Source organism: Panicum virgatum, chromosome 7K, assembly GCF_016808335.1.
Source record: "Panicum virgatum strain AP13 chromosome 7K, P.virgatum_v5, whole genome shotgun sequence".
In the NCBI taxonomy this organism is placed as follows: Eukaryota; Viridiplantae; Streptophyta; class Magnoliopsida; order Poales; family Poaceae; genus Panicum; species Panicum virgatum.
Window position 1 is genome coordinate 19,462,798 of NC_053142.1, and position 19,692 is coordinate 19,482,489.

Sequence of the window (19,692 nt, forward strand, 5' to 3'; positions counted from 1 at the left end):
AGGGATACAAACATTTCATAACAACTTTGAATAGATAGGGGATAACAATTCAGGGATACAAATATTTCACAACTTCAGTGAATAACATAATATTGCACTAATTAGTAGGTCTTTGTTCTTCGCCGCAGGAAAATACAGAGAAGGGGCAACATGCGTCTCCAACGGCGTCTTCAACGTCAATGTCATCACCAATCGTCGTAGAAGATTCCGGCTATGATCCCGTGCCTGATGGCAACATGAAGGTCATGTGTCATTTGACATATCTGACAGTTGACAATGCAATCAGGTAAGTTATAAATCAAAATGAGGGGTGCAAGAGTAGCTTGTGAGAGGGATCCTTACGACATGCGGCGGCATGAGCTCTCCAACGGCGTCTTCATCGTCAATGTCGTCTTCAATGGCATGCACAATCACTGTGATGCCCTGAAAATGAAACTCATGCATCCCCTCGACCTATGAGAAAACCAAGGTCACTATAAGGATAGTACATGTTGCACAGTTCATTTGACAGATTCACTCAATCAATCAAGCCAAGGATCTAAACTTCCTACAATTGAATCACAACTCGCTTCAATCCGAACTACTCTCCCTACAATCCAAGCTACAGATTCACTCAATCTAATTTGGCATCGAAGTTGAACATGGTGAATCAATGTAATTAGGATTCGAAGTTGAGCAAGGGTGCTTGAAATATTAACCTCGTTCTCGGGTGCATGCACACCATTGTCGGCCGCATGCGCACCATCGTCGACATTGGTGGCGACCTCTGGAACGTCCCCAATGGAGGCCGCATGAGCACCATCGTCAGCGTTAGCGTGGCCCGCATCCTCGTACCACTCCTTAGCACTCGCCCCGACGAGGATGAGGGGACGCGGGCGGATGCGGCTGACGGAGTACTCGGGGAGGCGGGCCGATGACGAGCGGCCGCTAGGCGGAGCCTCAGCCTCGCATTGGGGTCGCCCGGGAAGCGACCCCACTTGTCACGCGCCTGCATGAGCGAGCAATGCTCGGCGCGTTCCGCCATTGCTGCTGGGGTGCAGAACAAAGACACGAGGGGGAGCATGGAAGGTGGCGATGGATTGGAAGACGAAGTCGCCGGCGACGAAGATGGAGAAAAACTATCCGCAGTCAACCGTATTGGGGGAGAAGGCGAAATGGGCGCGGTGGTTTTTTTTATTTTTAATCTAATAAAAGAAAAGTCCATGCACCAACTCAGCCAGTCCACTGACCGACGGGGGATTCTTGCCCCCTGGATGGTAAATCAATAGCCACGATCCGCAGTCAACCTAGGGTAGACTCAATCGAATGGTACCACCACCCACTCCGGCCAGAACCCCAATCTTAAGTGGCGGCGGCAGCGGCAATGGCAGCAGTGGATCCTTGTGTTCCCGGACCCTTCTGCCCAGCCGGTACTCACCCTAAACCGTAAGTAAGTCTCCTCACCCCCACAATCATCTATTTGTTGGTATGACTATAGTTTGGTAAGTGATAGCTTTGATTTTCCTCTAGTAGATTGTTGAACTAGTTCCAATCCGGCCACTCTGTCACCCTGATTTGTTTAGGGAATTCAAATATCGAGATGGACAGAAATTGGATAACTAATGGTAGAAAATTCACACCTTCCTACACACTTGGAGTGGACAAATTCATGGAGTCTGTTAAGCAACAATCTCCTGAGCACGCCCATAAAAGTTGCCCATGCACCCGGTGTCTTAACCAAAGTCACAGGGCTCTGGCAGTTGTCCACGACCACCTTCTTCTGTTTGGAATATCAGCAGCGTATACAAGGTGGACTTATCATGGGGAATCTGCAATTGATGCGAATGTTGAGTTTACAGAGCAGGCGCATCCACATGAATATGATGGGATTTGGGAATCTCACCATTACGATGGGATTCATGTTTCCGAGGAACCCAATGTTGGTGACCAAGCAATCCCAGATCTGGAGATGTTATCAGAATTGTATACAGCCGCAGAGGAGGATGGACAGTTGCCTAATTTTTCTCAAGATTCTCCTTTCTTGTGAGGCTGCTCCGTATCAAGTCGCGCTACCGAATCAGCAATACAGCATTCAATGCAATATTGAACCTGCTGTCCTCGGCATTCCCTAACTCCAAATTACCTTCAACATATGATGATGCAAATAAGTATCTTCGTGCCTTGGATACGATGAGATCCATGTGTGCCAGAATAATTGTTTATTGTTCAGGAAGACGTACGAACATGGATGCCTGCCCAAAATGCAAACAATCTAGATGGGAAGATAAGGATGGCAAACGTGTTCCTCGAAAAATTTTGAGGCATTTCCCCCTAATTCCAAGGTTGAAGAGGATGTTCGCTTCAAGCCGAACAGCTAAGGACCTCCAGTGGCACAGGACAAGGCGCGAAACGGTTGAGGGTCAAATGAGCCATCCTGCAGATGGGAAGGCATGGAAGCACTTCGACAACAAGTACAATTGGTTCGCAAAGGATGCAAGGAACCTGAGACTTGCCGTGGCTATAGATGGTTTCAATCCGTTTGGCAACTTCAACGCGACCTACAACATGTGGCCAGTGCTTGTTATGCCCTTAAATCTTCCACCATGGGAATGTGTGAATCCTGCGAACTGCTTCATGTCTTTACTGATCCCAGGTCCAAAAACTCCGGGAAAAGATTTTGATGTATTCTTGGAGCCTCTTATAGAAGAACTACTTCAGCTCTGGAGTAGTGTCATGACATATGATGCTACCCGTCGAACAAAGTTCAACATGCATGTAGCTGTGCTTTGGAGCATAAATGACTATTCGGCCTTAGGCACCCTGTCAGGGCGAAGTACAAAAGGTTATTATGCATGTGTTCATTGCGACAAAAACCCATTGTCACGGCAACTAAAAAATAAGATAGGGTACATTGGCCACTGTCGTTACCTGCCAATGGATCATGATTGGCGCAAATATACAAAAGAGTTCGATGGGAACACAGAGGAGCAGGGGGCACCTGAAAAGTTCACTTCAGAGGAGGTTGCAGAGCTACTACAAAGGGTCAGCCATGTCCAGCTAGGTGTAATAGACACAGGGCTCAAGAGAAATCGAGGTGACAAAGGAGAACGAGTAATTTATAACCGCAAATCTGCGTGGTGGAAGTTGCCATATTGGAAAGATCTACTGCTGCCCCACAATCTTGATGTCATGCACATAGAGAAAAATATATGCGACAACCTCCTTGGCACTCTGTTGAAACTAGAGGGCAAGACAAAGGACACAGTGAGTAGCAGGATAGATTTGGTTGCCATGGGCACTCGACGTCAATTTCATCCTTACCAGGAGGGTCACGTGGTAAAGACTCCACCAGCTTGGTACGTCCTCAAGCCTGCACAACGAATTACATTTTGCAAGTACCTAAGAGGTGTAAAGTTTCCAGATGGATTTGTAGCCAACCTAGGAAGTTACATTGCTGCAGATGGTTCAAAGGTTCAAGGCCTTGTAATGGGAGATTCAGCAGATGATGAGGAAGACGAGGAGGAATATGAGGATGATGGAGATGACACTATCTTGGATTATTGTACTGACACTGACGCCAATGGGAATGGTGATGATGACGATGACGAGGATGACGATCTCTAGGAGTATGCATTATTGTTTTCGGATGTGTGTCTTGTTGCCTATTATTGCACATTCAGACTTGTCATGAAATTATTGTTGTATTGGATTTGCACACAGTTGTGTTCATTCATGAAATCCGCAAAAAATTGGATTGTTCATTCATTTTGTTTCAGGTACAATCTAATCTTCAACAAGGAAGACCTTGGTTACAACACTATCGGTACTAACTTCAATGGCGATTGCGTTAGCGGTTACATCAAATTGCACAACGAGATCGTTGAAGCCTGCTCGCCCTTCTCCTTCAGGGAATACAGGCTCCAAAAGGAGAAGATTGTGCCTAGTATAGGTTTGCGCCATAGCAAGAGCAGTTGCAGCCCCCTGCCAGGCACCGTTGGTGGCAATCTGCCTAGCGCGGTTGGGGATGTCCTGCAGGTGGTCCACAGCAGGTCGCCTCTGGCGTTCACCGTGGTGGCGGTGCCATTCGCCGCTTGGTGGAGGGCCTGAATTTGTGCCTCCAGGGCTATAATTTCCATGTAGAAAACAAGAGATGTTTATTAATGGGAACAAATAATCTTCATGGAGAATCAATTATGCTCAAAGAGAAGAACCGTACCTGCAACTCTACCATCAACAGCGGACAGCATCGCCCGAGCGGTGGAGGCCTCACCCTCGGCGGCAGTCAGGGCGGCCTGGGTGACCTCCAAGCAGAGCTGGAGACGCACAATCTCACGAGTTGCCTCGGAGTAGAGGTCGTGTGTCCCCTTCCACCAACGGAGGTAGCGCCGAGCGTCGTCTCTGTTGTAGGATTCGCCGGAACCGCCAGAGGAACTTGTTGCGGCTACGGATTTGGCGCCGCGAGCACCCCTGCAGGCCAAGCCGGCCATACAGATGGTCCTATATGAATAGAACAGAATTAGGGGTACAAACATATAAATGAGACCACGCAGGATTAAGATCTTCTTACCCTTGCCGGAGAAGGCGGGCACAGAGTGGCAGATTGCCTTCTGGAGCTCCATCTGCCAGGCGCTTGTTCTTCCTACCCATGGGATATTGAGATTGAGTGTCCATGGAGATTGAGAGACTAGAGGATGATTGAGACTAAAGCAGATGAGAAGGTATAGATTGATTTTCCCGATTTTCTCAGGATTTGTATTTATAACCGTGGTGAAATTGACGGAGAAGGGACGCGGTCGCCGGCAAGTTCAGACGAGGCGCTCGGGAAAATGAACCGTCGTGTGGGAAGTGGAAAATGTCTAGCGCAGTGGTTTTTAGTGATCTCCGAACTGCCGGTGGCCCATGTTCAAACCCGCACGGCAGCAGATTTTTTCCCATCTTTTATGGAATGTTCGCCACACATGTTTCCAATGCGGGCCTGTTTCTCTTCCTAGGCCGGATCAAGCTGGACCCCGATTACACGTGTAAATCACGTCGGCCTGCTGCCCTGCACTCCTACACGTGGCTGCCAGCTACATAAACTGGACCAGTCAGCCAGCAACGTGGCAGCCGGTCTGGTTCTATGACGAATCGCGCTGATCATAGGGACGAGGTGTTAATTAGCGAACCTTTTTTATGATGATATGAAATGTTGTTCTGTGACGCGCGTTGTATTTTCATCATAGTTTCGTAGGGGCTGAAGGTTTTGGCGATGACTGATGATGAAATTCCGGTTTTCACGTGACATGTTTTTACTTCCGTCACGGTTCAGCATTGTTCGAGGGATGTAGACAAGGACTTATGATGAACCTGGAATTTTCGTCATAGATGGGATCTGTTCAATGAGGAAATTCAAAACGTCATGCGCAAAAACATCATGGATGCTACTATTTCTACTAGTGGGTGTTACAGTTGGCATCAGAACTTTGGTTTTAGATTCTCGGTTAAACATGGCTTAATTTGACACACTTGCACATGTAGGATGGGTTTGGGTTTGTATAATTGCATATTGATATTTTATTGAAGTATAGGTAATTTCCACTCTCATACTCTGTTTTGATCTGGTTGGTTGATATAATTTATTATTTTGACACCTTGGGGTGTAATAAGGTATTGATTTTGTTGTATGTCACTGCTTATAGAATTAGCTGTGTTATATGTCACTATTTTTCTTTGTTGGGGTGGACAATTGCCTTCTTCTATGTCACATTATATATGTTTATCAAAATATATTGTTGTTGGCGTATGTTATTTAGTATTGGGCTTAACTAGTATGTATTTTCTGTAGTGGTATAATTTCATTGTGTTGTCTTATTGGATGGTGAGACATTTCTGTGGTTTTAGAGATTTTATAGTCTTCATGGTTTGAAGGATCCTAGAAGTTTAAAAGAGTATAGAGAGGACATAGATTGGCAATGCAGATGGGTAGAGTGGAGGGCCCCCACAATACTTTTTCTGCATTGCCGAGTGAGGGTTGCCCGGGGTGTTAGGATTGCAATTCAATGATCCATATTCGAAGCTAATAGTTGAGTAACGGATGGACTGGCCCCATATCGTACATTTTAACTATTTTCCTTCAACATATCAGAACGATTGATCATTGTGTGCCTTGTCCTATAGGTTGAAGTGGCGATGGTTTAGCCTAACTTTTATATGGTGTAGGCTCTCCACAAATGAAGTAGAAGCAATTTTGTGCTAATTATGGACTCGTGCTGAGCATTGGAAGCTTATAGGTGTTAGAGTATATCTATGTTATTGTGGAGTGCCTGCTTGTTTGCTTAGTCTAATTAGATCATAATTTGTCAAAAAATGATGAAAAGAAAAGATGCATACCCAAAGAAGGTATGCCACATGCCCACAAGGCAAGTCAAAAAAAAAGAAAAGAAAATATAGCTCGTACCAAAAAAAATATAAGGAGAGAGAGAATTCATGCAAAGGAGTTCCTCCACCATCCACCAAAAATATCCACACACCTGCACATCTTGATCAAGGTTTATGACTTGTTCCTCATTTGGATCCGGACTTTTACTCAGCAAATATGAGAAGTAGGTTTGCCTTCATATTCTCCATACCTACAGCTCCACCAAAAAGAAACCTTTAAGAGTAGGATGAAAATAAAGGCACGTAAAAAGGCCTTGGAGAGGAATAAAACACCTTTGAGCGATCTGAGAGATCACCCGAGGAACTTATTAAAACCTCCGGATTGATGGTTGAGCAAAGAAGCAAGTAAATGGTACTCTACATGCCGTTCTGACCCTCAACCGCCAAAGATGAGGATGATGCTATAAGCCCCATAGGAGTAAGGCAAAAGTGCGAACAATGCCAACTTATTCAAAATCAAGGTGAGAACAGTCGATTGTGCCTTGTGCATAAGTCAGGAATGCGACATTGTAGCAACTCCTGATCAACAACCTAAGTCTAAAACTTTGCTCGGGACGAGCAAAGGGCTAGCTTGGGGGAGTTGTTGACGGTCATTAAGTACCAAATTTGACCATCAACTAGACTCAATAATAAAGGAAAACTATACACCTTACTCGCATATTTGTATCACTAACCTTGCTCCACAGTTGTTTTCGAGTTTTATATATTTCAAATGATGATGAGGACATGACACCTTTGGATATGAACATTGATTATAAGGTGAGTTTGTTCTTATATTTGCATAATGATTTCATATACAATTCACTTGGTTCCACATGTACAAGTCATTATTTGCTTGTAGGTACAATCCACACATGGGAGCCAGGCCCATGTTGGAGGATGTCTCAAACATGTGGAGAGGACTTCAAAGATGGCCAAGGACGTCCTTCCCTTTGGCCACTACCTTAGGAGACCAGCAAGGGCGCCCCAGCCAAGGTTGAGGCCCAAACCGATTCGACTTCGTTTCAGTTTCGGACTCCGGGAACAGCCCGGACAGAAACTGGCCATCAAATTCCTCGGACGATTCCTGTCGACTCCGGAAAGAACGTCCAAATCTGACTTCGTATGCGACCTGGGCGTCCATTTTAGTGCGGGCTGTTCCTGGAGTCCGAAACTGAAACGAAGTCGAATCGGTTTGGGCCTCCACCTTGGTCTGGGCACCCTTGCTGGTCTCCTAAGGTGGTGGCCAAGGGGAAGGACGTTCTTTTCCATCTTTGAAGTTCTCTCCACATGTTTGAGACATCCTCCAATATGGGCCTGGCTCCCATGTGTGGATTGTACCTACAAGCATATAATGACATGTACATGTGGAACCAAGTGAATTGTATACGAAATCATTATGCAAATGTAAGAACGAACTCACCTTATAATCAATGTTCATATCCAAAGGTGTCATGTACTCATCAGATGAGCAAGAGCGGAATAAGACGAAAATACACAGGACACGCCACACAACTACACAGAATAACGCATCAGCATCTCACACTTACAAGGAGGGCCCATCTGGCAGAGCAAACGGGCGCCCCCATGCAAAATGCGTACAAGGAAAGAGATCAGGGCCCAAATGTTAGCCTGCCAGAAGAGGATGAGAATGAGCGGTGGCTAGGTGGGGCCGGCCTCCCATCCATGTGCACTTTGGGGAAGAGTAGCTGCCACGCCTCCTTATCACCTTCCATATGTGCATTTGGCGGGAACCAACCTCCAAGACTATAAATAGGGTCTCTCTCCACCCCCCTCAACACACACACACACACACACACACACACACACACCTCATTCCACTTATACAAGGAGGCTCTCTCTTGCTCTCTTTCCTAGGTAGTGGAGCTAGGCTAGTTCTTCTTTAGCGAAGCGAGTCGTACTCGGGGTCGTTGAACAATCCTCTACTCCTGGTATGGCTTTGTATTTGACTTGTCAGCTTTATATTCATAATATAGAGTTGTGCCATAGTTGCTTTACTATCTTGATAGTTTATCAATCCATGCTTAGTTCGTTAATAAGTTGTGCTACGGATTTTGTTAGGCCAGATGATCCAGGTACGAATAGAGGTTTGTTGTGCTTTCGGGCTTGCTCTAGCTTTTTACTTGTCCAACCGAAGAGTAGGAGACCTGGGGACGCTAGGGTAGTGACATCATACACGAGCGTGGTGCTCGGGTATGCAGGATCCTTCGAATATGACCGTGCTCCATGATGTGACTGGGGTAAACGGCAGGTGGTGACAGCCCTGTCCGTCCGTCTTAACAGCTGTGCTGCGATTAGTGCACTCCCTGATGTTCGGATTCAGTGTAGGAGTTTATACAAAGAGGTAACAGGACTGGATGTACTCCAGTGTGGGACCTTCTCCCCGCTATCCCATTTTTCTGGCACCTGCAACCCTAACCATGTCCTAACATAACCTCAGCTTTGGATAGAAGCACTAGGACACCTTACCTAGCCTAAGCTCCAGCTGACTTAACATTGGGCAGATTAGTCTTTCTTTTGTCCATTCTCTCTTTTATTCCTTTCTCTTTGGGTGTGGTTGTGTGCTATGTCGCATTACCCTTGCTTATTCTTTATCATGGCTTACCCCTGTCAGAGCTCTACCTATTGCTTGAGGCATAATGTCATGATTAATGTTAAGTACAATACCTTTGCCACTGCCATCCTTTGGAAAAATATAAATAACGATACCCTTACTCTCCGGGTGAAATGCTACAATGGTATATCCGTGCGCTTGCGGATCCTTCTGTAATCGTATAGATTATACCATGAGAGTGGCATTCCCTTGGTGCATTTGCTAGGATGGGTTGGCGGCCTCGTTTCTAGTGATTACACTAAGGAATGCCATCAAGCATTTCTGAGGCCGTTGCCGGGAACACAAAACCTGGTAGCGACTTAAGAAATGTCAACAGTCTGCATGATATTGTGGCAATGATGGAGTTTCAGATAATTGATTGAATTGTTGTAATGTTAGTTGAGGGATGTCGTTCCTTAGATTTCTGATGACTCCTTTTGGGTTTGTAGTTGTGGGTTGTTGTAGGCTTGATCCTGCATGCCAAAAAAAATGTATGGTGTTATTTGGTTGGTTCATGTTGAGGTCTCTCATGCCACTTGGCGAGCCACGATTGATTCCATGTTGTTTACTTGACCCTATCATTTGCATGCTCTATGGTGTTAATAATCAAGTTTGTGGGTCTCATTTGGTGAGTGAGTTTTAAGGGGATTTCAGATTTTGTTTTGAAATGTGTAGTCCTTCCTTCTATTAATTCTACGTTCAGTGTTCAAATAGGTCCTACACGTGGATCTAGTTTTGTGGCATGTGGGTCATCAAAGTTCGTTCCTTAGTAATGGTTAGACCAAAGAGTCTGGTTAGATCATTTGTTTCAAGTGGAGTTCTAGCTATAGTTTTATCACTCTAGAAAAGATAATTGTTGAGGCGCAAATATATTGTTGTGGTATGCTCTAAGTAGTTGTGCTCGAGTTTGTGGAGCATGTTACGGAGAAGAGTTAAGTGCCTCTTAAAGTTATGCTAGAATATATGGGCACTTTAGCTCGGTTTCTTCTTTCTTTTGGAAGTTTAAAGGAGGTATGGCTCGAAAGATGGATTTGGTGAAAGGGTTGCTTTGAACTTAGTTATAATTGCAGGAGTTTACTTTCTATATCCATTTCTGTGTCCTACATGAGTTCTCATGCATCTTGGTTTATTAATATAGTTTTCGCCTTTTGATGCCAGTGTTTGGCATGGTATACCATTCATGGTGTTTAAGGATTTCTATCTCTATGACATAACTCATCATAGGAATTAGAGTGGTCGGTGCAAAGTTTTGGAGTGATCATGTAATGATGTAAGGTTTTAAAATTTCAGTAAACAATGAGGTTTGAGCATGGATCCGTGTTCTTGACTGGTGGTGCCACGTTGGGCACCTCTGATGCATTAACAATATATTTCCATCTTTAAGTGGTTGAATTCGAGGACGAATTCTTTTTTTGGGGGGGGGGAGATTGTAATGCCGCTGACATTAAAGTGTCACTAATCGCGCATACTTCATGAAATATTTGGATTGATGTTATGATGATTGGATGTTGGTGAACTAATAGATTGAGCTTTTGAGCAAAATACATTTTTTATATTAGAAAGTGTAAAAGGTGTATATGTTGACCGGGTGTTTTAAGGAGGGGCAAAAGTTGACTTTTTGATCAATAGTTTGTATAGAAAGTCAGTGACCATAGATGCGTAGATCTTGCCGAAAACATTCTGTTTGACTGCTCATTCCGTTTTGTGCAACCGAAGAATGAATGGATGAGATGAATCAAAAAAAAAGTATGTAACCCTTACCCCCACCCTCTTCTGGCCGACACTATTGCCGCCCTCTTCCCCCTCCATCATGACCCCTTCCCCAACATGCTCTCTCTCTCTCTCTCTCTCTCTCTCTCTCTCTCTCTCTCCATTGCTCCCTCCTCCCTCAGATCCACTCCATTGCAGCCTCAATCAAGAAAAATGAGCAGCAAAACGGATCAAGAAGGAAGAGAGGATCAAGGAGATGTGCAAAATCGGTGTTCCCCCTCACTTTCCCCTTGCGGATTCTCATGGGGAAACCATAGGTGAGATTTGAGCCCTACTGTATATTTGATTTGAGGTTGCTTTGGGTGTGGTAGTTCAGGGTAGGGAAGGGTTGGTGTGCAGGTTTAGTGGTGGATCTTGAATCGACGTTCGTCAGGAGTTTCCAGATCGGGTAGAGGTTATTTCGTGGCTAGAAATGGAGGATAAACATCATAAAAAAATTATATTATGGTAGTACACTCGAGTATCTTTCTTTTGATGCAAAAATCATGTCCATAGATATTGTATGCTAGGAGTTGTGGCCGGTGCTTTGTGATCCAGTTCTTCTAATGAATTTCTTCACAGTTTTAGATCTATTCAGTTTGAACAACCATACAAGTCTAAAAGGTATACACAATGAATACCATTGTTGTTGATAATTTAGTAAGCTTTTGTGTATAATTGCATTTTTGGGTGGAGTAAAACTCGAGTTATGGTAGGATTATTCTGTCTGTTTGTGTTTGCCTGGCAAAATGAGCAGGTCTATTCATTGATGTTTTTCATCTAGTAAATGAACGAATTGGTTCTTCCAACTATGAAGAAATTTGTAGAGGGATAAAAGTTCTTACTTCCAGCAAAATTTCATATTTTTGTATGCATAGATTAGGAGATATGGATTTCTCTATATTGGTGCATGGGCTGTTAGGCAGATTCAGAAGTGTTGTTTTAAGTGTTTTTTTATGTGACCTTAGAGGCTTAACAAAATTATTGTTTGACTATCAAAGTTTTAGTTTATTCTCTGAAGTTTCCAAATATGTATTTATTTGGTACCTAATCTGTTGTATAAAAATAAATACATAAAAAGTAAATTTTTCTGCTCTTCATCAATGTGGTGACGAGAATTATTGCTCGTAGGTTCCCTTTTGTATTGTGGGTTTTGGACAAAGGTTCACTTTGTATTTCTTTGGCTATGTAATTTGGAGTTGTTTTTCTGATACACGAGTGGTTTAGCAGGTGATGTTGTTACGAGGCATCTATGCCATGTCTACATAGTCGATAAAGGCAAGTGAACATAGTTATTGCTTGCTACAACTTTAACATAACATTCTATTTTTACTGCCTCCACTTATAAAATGCAGCACACATACTTATATGTGATAATGGAAAAAATTTCTACATGACTTATGATTAATGGGCAAATTATGAATATGATATTGCTAATATAGGTATGCAGTGGGTACATTGTTTTTACTTCAACATGGGTGGATAGGTAAATGAAATATTCTCTGGATGATGGATTCTGAATTTATAGTGGGCCTGGATGTATATGTATTTTAGCAAGTAATCCTATGGAATATGTTACTGTGAGTAATGTTTGTGGAAGTCTTAGTGGTTCAATAGATGATGAGTTTGTTATAGGATAGGTATGCTAGTCTTGGTGTTTGAAACCATCTATGGTGTTTACGCTACTTAGTATCTCCTAGTGCAATAGTGTGTGGATGAATTAGAGTTTGGGGTATGAGTATGGTCTGAAGTAGTTTCCTACCATTCTTTGATATATGTGATCAAATATAAGAATTGAATCTCGCTCGCCTCTATGTTTAAATTAATAATGGCTATATTCTATCCCATCCTATTTTTGGTTAAGATCGAGGACATCTATAGCTATGATGGAGGCACTGCAGCAGCTTCATACCTTGTTGGGTATGAAGGCATGAGTTCATATGCATCCATATGCATATATCATCTTTGGTTTGGCATTGCAATGGAGCTTCATACCTTAATGGGTATGAAGGCAGGAGTGCGTGTGCATTGGTACGCATTCTTGGATGGCTGAGTATTAAATGTAGTGGAGTTATTATGATGTTATATATATTATGCCCTTATGCTAATATGCATTTTGATAAGGCTTATGGGACTTTTGATATACCATATACGTGCCTCTTGCATTCACATGCTTTAACGGAAGGATATTTGGATATTAGTTGATATAGTTGGAATAGAACTAATATGATAATGATGCTATTGCATGGTGACGAGAATTCTGGTATGGCTTGCAGGATTGTGGAGATATTATAAGTTGTTGCCATGCATTACTTTGCACCTTTTTTGGATTGCAATTATTATATCTTTTCTTATATTATATGATATGATCTGCACATTGCTACCTTTAATTCTATTTGTTATGGTGACCTATATGTTTTATTTTTTTAATGATTGCTTACCATCATCCTATTTGGGTCATACTTTATTGATTGTTTGTAGATCAATAGTAAAATGTTATTGCTTTATCCTTACCATGCCCTTGGTATAGCTACTGGATGGTGGAGCCATATTTTGATACTTTCTACTTTGCCAAATGGTTAATTAATCTTTTGCGGATTAAATAGCTTGTTAAAGCGGTTCACTTGCTGAGATTATTCAATCTCACCCTTGTATATCCCTCCCCAAGTTATAGCATGAAGGGAAGTGGGTTAGTTGCACGGCATACACTTCTACAGGATCCCTTAATGGTGGTGTACAACTTTGAGTTTGATAGATCTTATAGTGCTCCTTCTCATAATCGTTAAGGATAACTTTGAGTTTGATAGATCTTATAGTGCTTCTTGTCATAATCGTTAAGGATGTAGAGTTGTCTTGTTGGAGTATCACACTTTTCTTATACATCTATCTTTTGTTGCTTCCGCGTCGTGCTTGTTTATAGGTATACGGTGATAAATTTAAATTTTCAGCATTTGATAGTATAGTTGTGTAACATCTCAGGGTTGCATGATACCTGGGGTGTTACAGATAAACCCGCGAGTAAGAGAACAGATCTCACTCAAGAAATGCAATATAGAAATCATAAATACTAACACTAGTAGAAATAGTAGCATCCATGATATTTTTGTGCATGACGTTTTGAATATCGTCATTGAACATATCCCATCTATGAAGAAAATTGCAGGATCGTCATAGGTCCTCGTCTACATCCCTCGAATAGTGCTCAACCGTGACGAAAGTAAAAACGCGTCATGTGAAAATAGGAATTTCGTCATTGTTCATCGCCGAAACCTTCAGCCTCTACGGAACTATGACGAAAATACAACGCGCGTCACAGAACAACATTTCATATTGTCATAAAAAAAGGAGCGCCAATTAACTCCTCATCCCTACGATCAGCGCGATTCGTCATAGAACCAGACCGGCTGCCACGTTGCTGGCTGACTGGTCCAGTTTGTGTAGCTGGCAGCCACGTGTAGGAGTGCAGGGCAGCAGGCCGATGTGGTTTACACGTGTAACCGGGGTCCAGCTCGATCCGGCTCAGGGAGAGAAATAGACCCACATTGAAAACATGTGTGGTGAACATGGGCCACGGGTTCGTGCTAGACATTTGCCACTTCCCGGACGACGGTTCAATTTCTCGTGCGCCTCCCCTGAACTTGCCGGCGACTGCGTCCCTTCTCCGTCAATTTCACCGCGGTTATAAATACAAATCCTGAGAAAATCGGGAAAATCAATCTATACCTTCTCATCTACTCTAGTCTCTATCATCCTCCAGTCTCTCAATCTCCATGGCCACTCAATCTCAATCTCCCATGGGTAGGAAGAACAAGCGCCCAGCAGATGGAGCTCCAGAAGGCAATCTGCCGCTCCGTGCCCGCCTTCTCCGGCAAGGGTAAGAAGATCTTAATCCTGCATGGCCTCATGTATATGTTCATACCACTAATTTTGTTCTGTTCATACAGGACCATCTGTATGGCCGGCTTGGCCTGCAAGGGTGCTCGCGGCGCCAAATCCACAGCCGCAGCAAGTTCCTCTGGCAGCTCCGGCAACTCCTACAACGGAGACGACGCTCGGCGCTACCTCCGTTGGTGGAAGGGGACACGCGACCTCTACTCTGAGGCAACTCGTGAGATTGTGCATCTCCAGCTCTGCTTGGAGGTCACCCAGGCTGCCCTGACCGCTGCCGAGGGTGAGGCCTCCACCGCTCGGGCGTTGCTATCCGCTGCCGATGGCAGATTTGCAGGTACGGTTCTTCTCTTTGAGCACAATTAATTCTCCGTGAAGATTATTTGTTCCCATTAATAAACATCTCTTTTTCTGCATGGAAATTTAGCCCTGGAGGCGCAAATTTAGGCCCTCCACCAAGCGGCAAATGGTGCCGCCACCACGGTGAACGCCAGAGGCGACCTGCTGGTGGACCGCCTGCAAGATATCCCCAACCGCGCCAGGCAGATCGCCACCCACGGTGTCCGGCAGGGGGCTGCAACTGCTCTGGTTGTGGCGCAAACCTGTACTGGGCACAATCTTCTCCTTTTGGAGCCTGTATTCCCGAAAGGAGAAAGGCGAGCAGGCTTCGATGATCTCGTTGTGCAATTTGATGTAACCGCTAACGCAATCGCCAATGAAGTCAGCGCCGATAGTGTTGTAACCATGTTCTTCCTTGGTGAAGATTAGATTGTATCTGAAACATAATGAATGAACAATCCAATCTTTTGATGATTTCATGAATGAATACAACTGTGTGCAAATCCAGTACAACAACAAATTCATGACAAGTCTGAATGTGCAATAATAGGCAACAAGACACACATCCGAAAACAATAATGCATACTCCTAGAGATCGTCGTCCTTGTCCTCATCATCATCACCATTTCCATTAGCGTCAGTGTCAGTACAATAATCCAAATAGTGTCATCTCCATCATCCTCATATTCCTCCTCGTCTTCCTCATCATCTGCTGAAACTCCCATTACAAGATCTGCTAAATTAGCTTCAATGATGTCTGCATCCTCATGCTGGTGCACATCATCATCAGCATATTCATCGCCCTCATGCACTGCACGCTCCGTATCGGAATAGTAATCGTCTTGGTGTATGTCCCCATCCTTTTCAGGCATATCATAAATGCCCCTGTGCTCAAATTTTTGCACAACTCGCCAACTGTTGCCTAAAGAATTATCCTGCAAGTAAAATATCTTTGTGGATTGTGTTGCAAGAATAAATGGGTCTGACTTGTACCAAAATGAGTTGATATTGATGGACTTGAAATGTCCATCATCTTTAATGCCTACAGTCTTTTCGTCTTGATTGTACCAGTCGCATCGAAATAGGACCACTGAACGACGGTGTTGCAGATTAGAGTTATATTGCAACTCTATTACCTCTTTGAGAACACCATAAAATTCAATTGTCTCACCTCTATGTGTCCCCTTGGCCATGACACCACTATTCTGTGTTTTTAGGTATTTCTCACGAGAAACTGTGCTATAGCGGACTCCATTGACACTGCAAGCTGCACACGTCTTGACTCAGAGATCAGGACCACAAGAGAGTGCAAACAATCCCTGGCTAACCGCATTAGGATCCTCTCCATGCAGCTCCGTGATCTACAACCAAGCATAAAATAAAGTTGTATGCAGCTATTGTAATTCCTCTTATGACTTACATAAATGATAGAATTATAGCAACTTAAATAATGCTTAAACCATTCAGCAAACTCTTTCCCGTGCCTTTTGTCAACATCACGTACCCCTTGTTGCACCAAAATTTCTCTGTGCTTCCTGCGTGGCAAAGTATAGACATTATTGTTACGAACATATCAGCAGTAGTCAACACATGTGTACAACAACAACAACAACATAGCCTTTTTTTCCAAGCAAGTTGGGGTAGGCTAGAGATGAAACCCGAAAGAAATAAGTTCAAGGTTCAGGCACATTGATAGCTAATCTCCAAGCGCTCCTATCCAAAGCTATCTCTTTAGAGATATTCCAATCCTTAAGGTCTCTCTTAACCAACTCATCCCACATCAGTTTAGGTCTGCCTCTACCCCTCTTTACATTATCGACCCGCTCAAGAACCCCATTACACACCGGCGCCTCAGGAGGCCTTCGTTGGACATGTCCAAACCATCTCAGCCGATGCTGAGTAAGTTTCTCCTCAATTGGTGCCACCCCGACCCTATCCCGAATAACTTCGTTCCGGACTCTATCCCTCCTTGTGTGCCCGCAAAACCACCACAACATCCGCATCTCTGCTACACTCAGTTGATGCACATGTCGCCTTTTTGTAGGCCAACATTCAACACCGTATAACATCACCGGACGAATTGCTGTCCTATAGAATTTGCCTTTTAGCTTTTGTGGCACCCTCTTGTCACAAAGGATGCCAGAAGCTTGCCGCCATTTCAACAAGCCAGCTGAAATTTTATGCCTAACATCTTCATCAATGTCGCCATCCTTTTGTAGCACTGATCCTAAATACCGAAAAGTATCCTTCTGGACCACCACTTGCCCATCTAGACTAACGTCTCCCCCCTCATGCCTAGTCGCGCTGAAATCGCTCATCATGTACTCAGTCTTTGTCCTACTAAGTCTGAACCCTTTCGACTCTAACGTGCGTCTCCACAGCTCTAACTTCCTATTAACCCCTGCCCTACTCTCGTCAACTAGCACCACATCATCAGCAAAGAGCATACACCAAGGGATCTCACCTTGTATATCCCTTGTGACCTCATCCATCACTAAAGCAAATAAATAAGGGCTCCATGCTGACCCCTGGTGTAGGCCTATGTTAATAGGAAAGTCAGTGGTGTTGCCATCACATGTCCAGACAAACGTCGTCGCATCCTTGTACATATCCTTAATGAGGGTAATGTACTTAGTTGGGACTTTGTGCTTCTCCAAAACACACCACATGACATTTCTCGGTACTTTGTCATATGACTTCTCAAGGTCAATGAAGGCCATGTGCAAGTCCTTCTTCTGCTCCCAATATCTCTCCATCAATTGTCGTATTAAAAAAATTGCCTCCATGGTTGACCTTCCAGGCATGAACCCAAATTGGTTTTGGGTCACACTTGTCACTCTTCTTAGGCGATGCTCGACAACCCTCTCCCAAAGCTTCATCGTATGGCTCATCAGCTTAATCCCATGGTAGTTAGTACAACTTTGAACATCGCCCTTGTTTTTGAAGATAGGTACTAATATACTTCTCCTCCATTCTTCCGGCATCTTGTTTGACCGAAAAATGAGATTAAAAAGCTTAGTTAACCATACTATTGCTCTATCTCCTAGGCATCTCCACACCTCAATGGGAATACCATCAGGGCCCATCGCTTTACCTCTCTTCATCCTCTTCAAAGCCTCCCCAATCTCTACCTCCTGAATTCTCCTCACAAAACGTCTGTTGGTATCGTCAAAAGAGTCATCTAACTCAAGGGTAGGGCTCTCACTCTCCCCATTAAAAAACTTGTCAAAGTATTCTCTCCATCTATCCATGATCTCCTCATCCTTCACTAGCAGTCGATCTGTCCCATCCTTAATGCATTTGATTTGGTTGATGTCCCTTGTCTTCCGCTCGCGGATCCTAGCCATCCTATAAATGTCCTTCTCCCCTTCTTTCGTGCCTAGCCGCTAATACATGTCATCATACGCCTTACCCTTTGCTACACTCACAACTCGCTTTGCAACCCTCTTCACTAATTTATAGCCCTCGATGTTGGCTGCACTCTTGTCAAGGTGGAGGCGCTTGAAATACTCCTTCTTCTCCTTAATAGCCCTTTGCACCTCGTTATTCCACCACCAGGTGTCTTTCCCTTCCTGTTTGCCTCCCTTACTCACGCCAAACACCTCTGAGGCCACCTTCCGAACACATGTTGTCATCTTTAGCCACATGTCATCTGCGTCTTCTCCTTCTTCCCAAGGCCCCTCACCTAGCATCCTTTCCTTAAATGCTTGTGCCGCTTCCCCTCTAAGCTTCCACCACTTTGTTCTCGCAATCTTGGCACATTTGTCCCGGTGGACACGTACCCGAAGACGAAAGTCCGCCACCACAAGCTTGTGTTGAGGGACAACACACTCCCCAGGTATCACCTTACAATCTAAGCAATCACGTCTATCCTCCCTCCTAGTAAGGATAAAGTCGATCTGGCTCGAGTGTTGTCCACTACGAAACGTCACAAGATGGGATTCCCTCTTCTTAAACACGGTATTCGCTATCAACAAGTCGTAGGCTAACGCGAAGTTCAACACATCCTCCCCCTCTTGACTCCTGCTACCATACCCAAAACCCCCGTGCACTCGCTCGAACCCTACATTAGTCGCACCCACATGGCCGTTGAGATCTCCTCCTATGAAGAGTTTCTCGCTGGTAGGCATGGTACTAACCATGCTATCTAGATCTTCCCAGAACTGCATCTTGGTGCTCTCACTAAGGCCTACCTGAGGGGCATAGGCACTGATCACATTCAAAACCGAATCTCCAACTACCAACCGGATTAGGATAATCCGGTCGCCTTGCCTTCTAACCTCTACGACTCCATCCTTAAGGCTCCTATCAATCAAGATGCCTACACCATTTCTACCCGGAGTTGCTCCCGTGTACCAAAACTTGAAGCCAGTATCCTCAACCTCCTTCGCCTTCTGGCCCTTCCATTTAGTCTCCTGAACGCATAGAATATTTACACACCTCCTAATTGCTACATGTGTAGATATAATAAATAGGAAACAAGTAAAAGATATATACACTTACTCCAAATACGGCTCGACTTCATCACTGCTACTTAGTACATACCAAAAAAGCTGCTTAAAGCTTTGGTCATCGATGTACTGTACCCGATCCCTGCCAATAAGATGAACACCATGCATGAAAACATCGGTGTCACCATCTGTTGGCCCATCAAATTCAGGAAGTCCGTCGACATCATCGTCCATGTACAAAGAACAAAATGTCAAGACTTCACTTTCTATGTATGA

The 19,692-nt window shown here is 44.1% G+C and overlaps 1 long non-coding RNA gene across 1 annotated transcript; it reads left to right on the forward strand.

The window, feature by feature from the left end:
• The first annotated feature begins 10,843 nt into the window (after positions 1–10,843).
• Positions 10,844–15,444, forward strand: LOC120640449. The gene is made up of 4 exons (XR_005661807.1): positions 10,844–11,016; positions 11,969–14,612; positions 14,683–14,963; positions 15,054–15,444. It is a non-coding gene; the product is annotated as an uncharacterized LOC120640449 (long non-coding RNA).
• Positions 15,445–19,692: the final 4,248 nt, after the last annotated feature.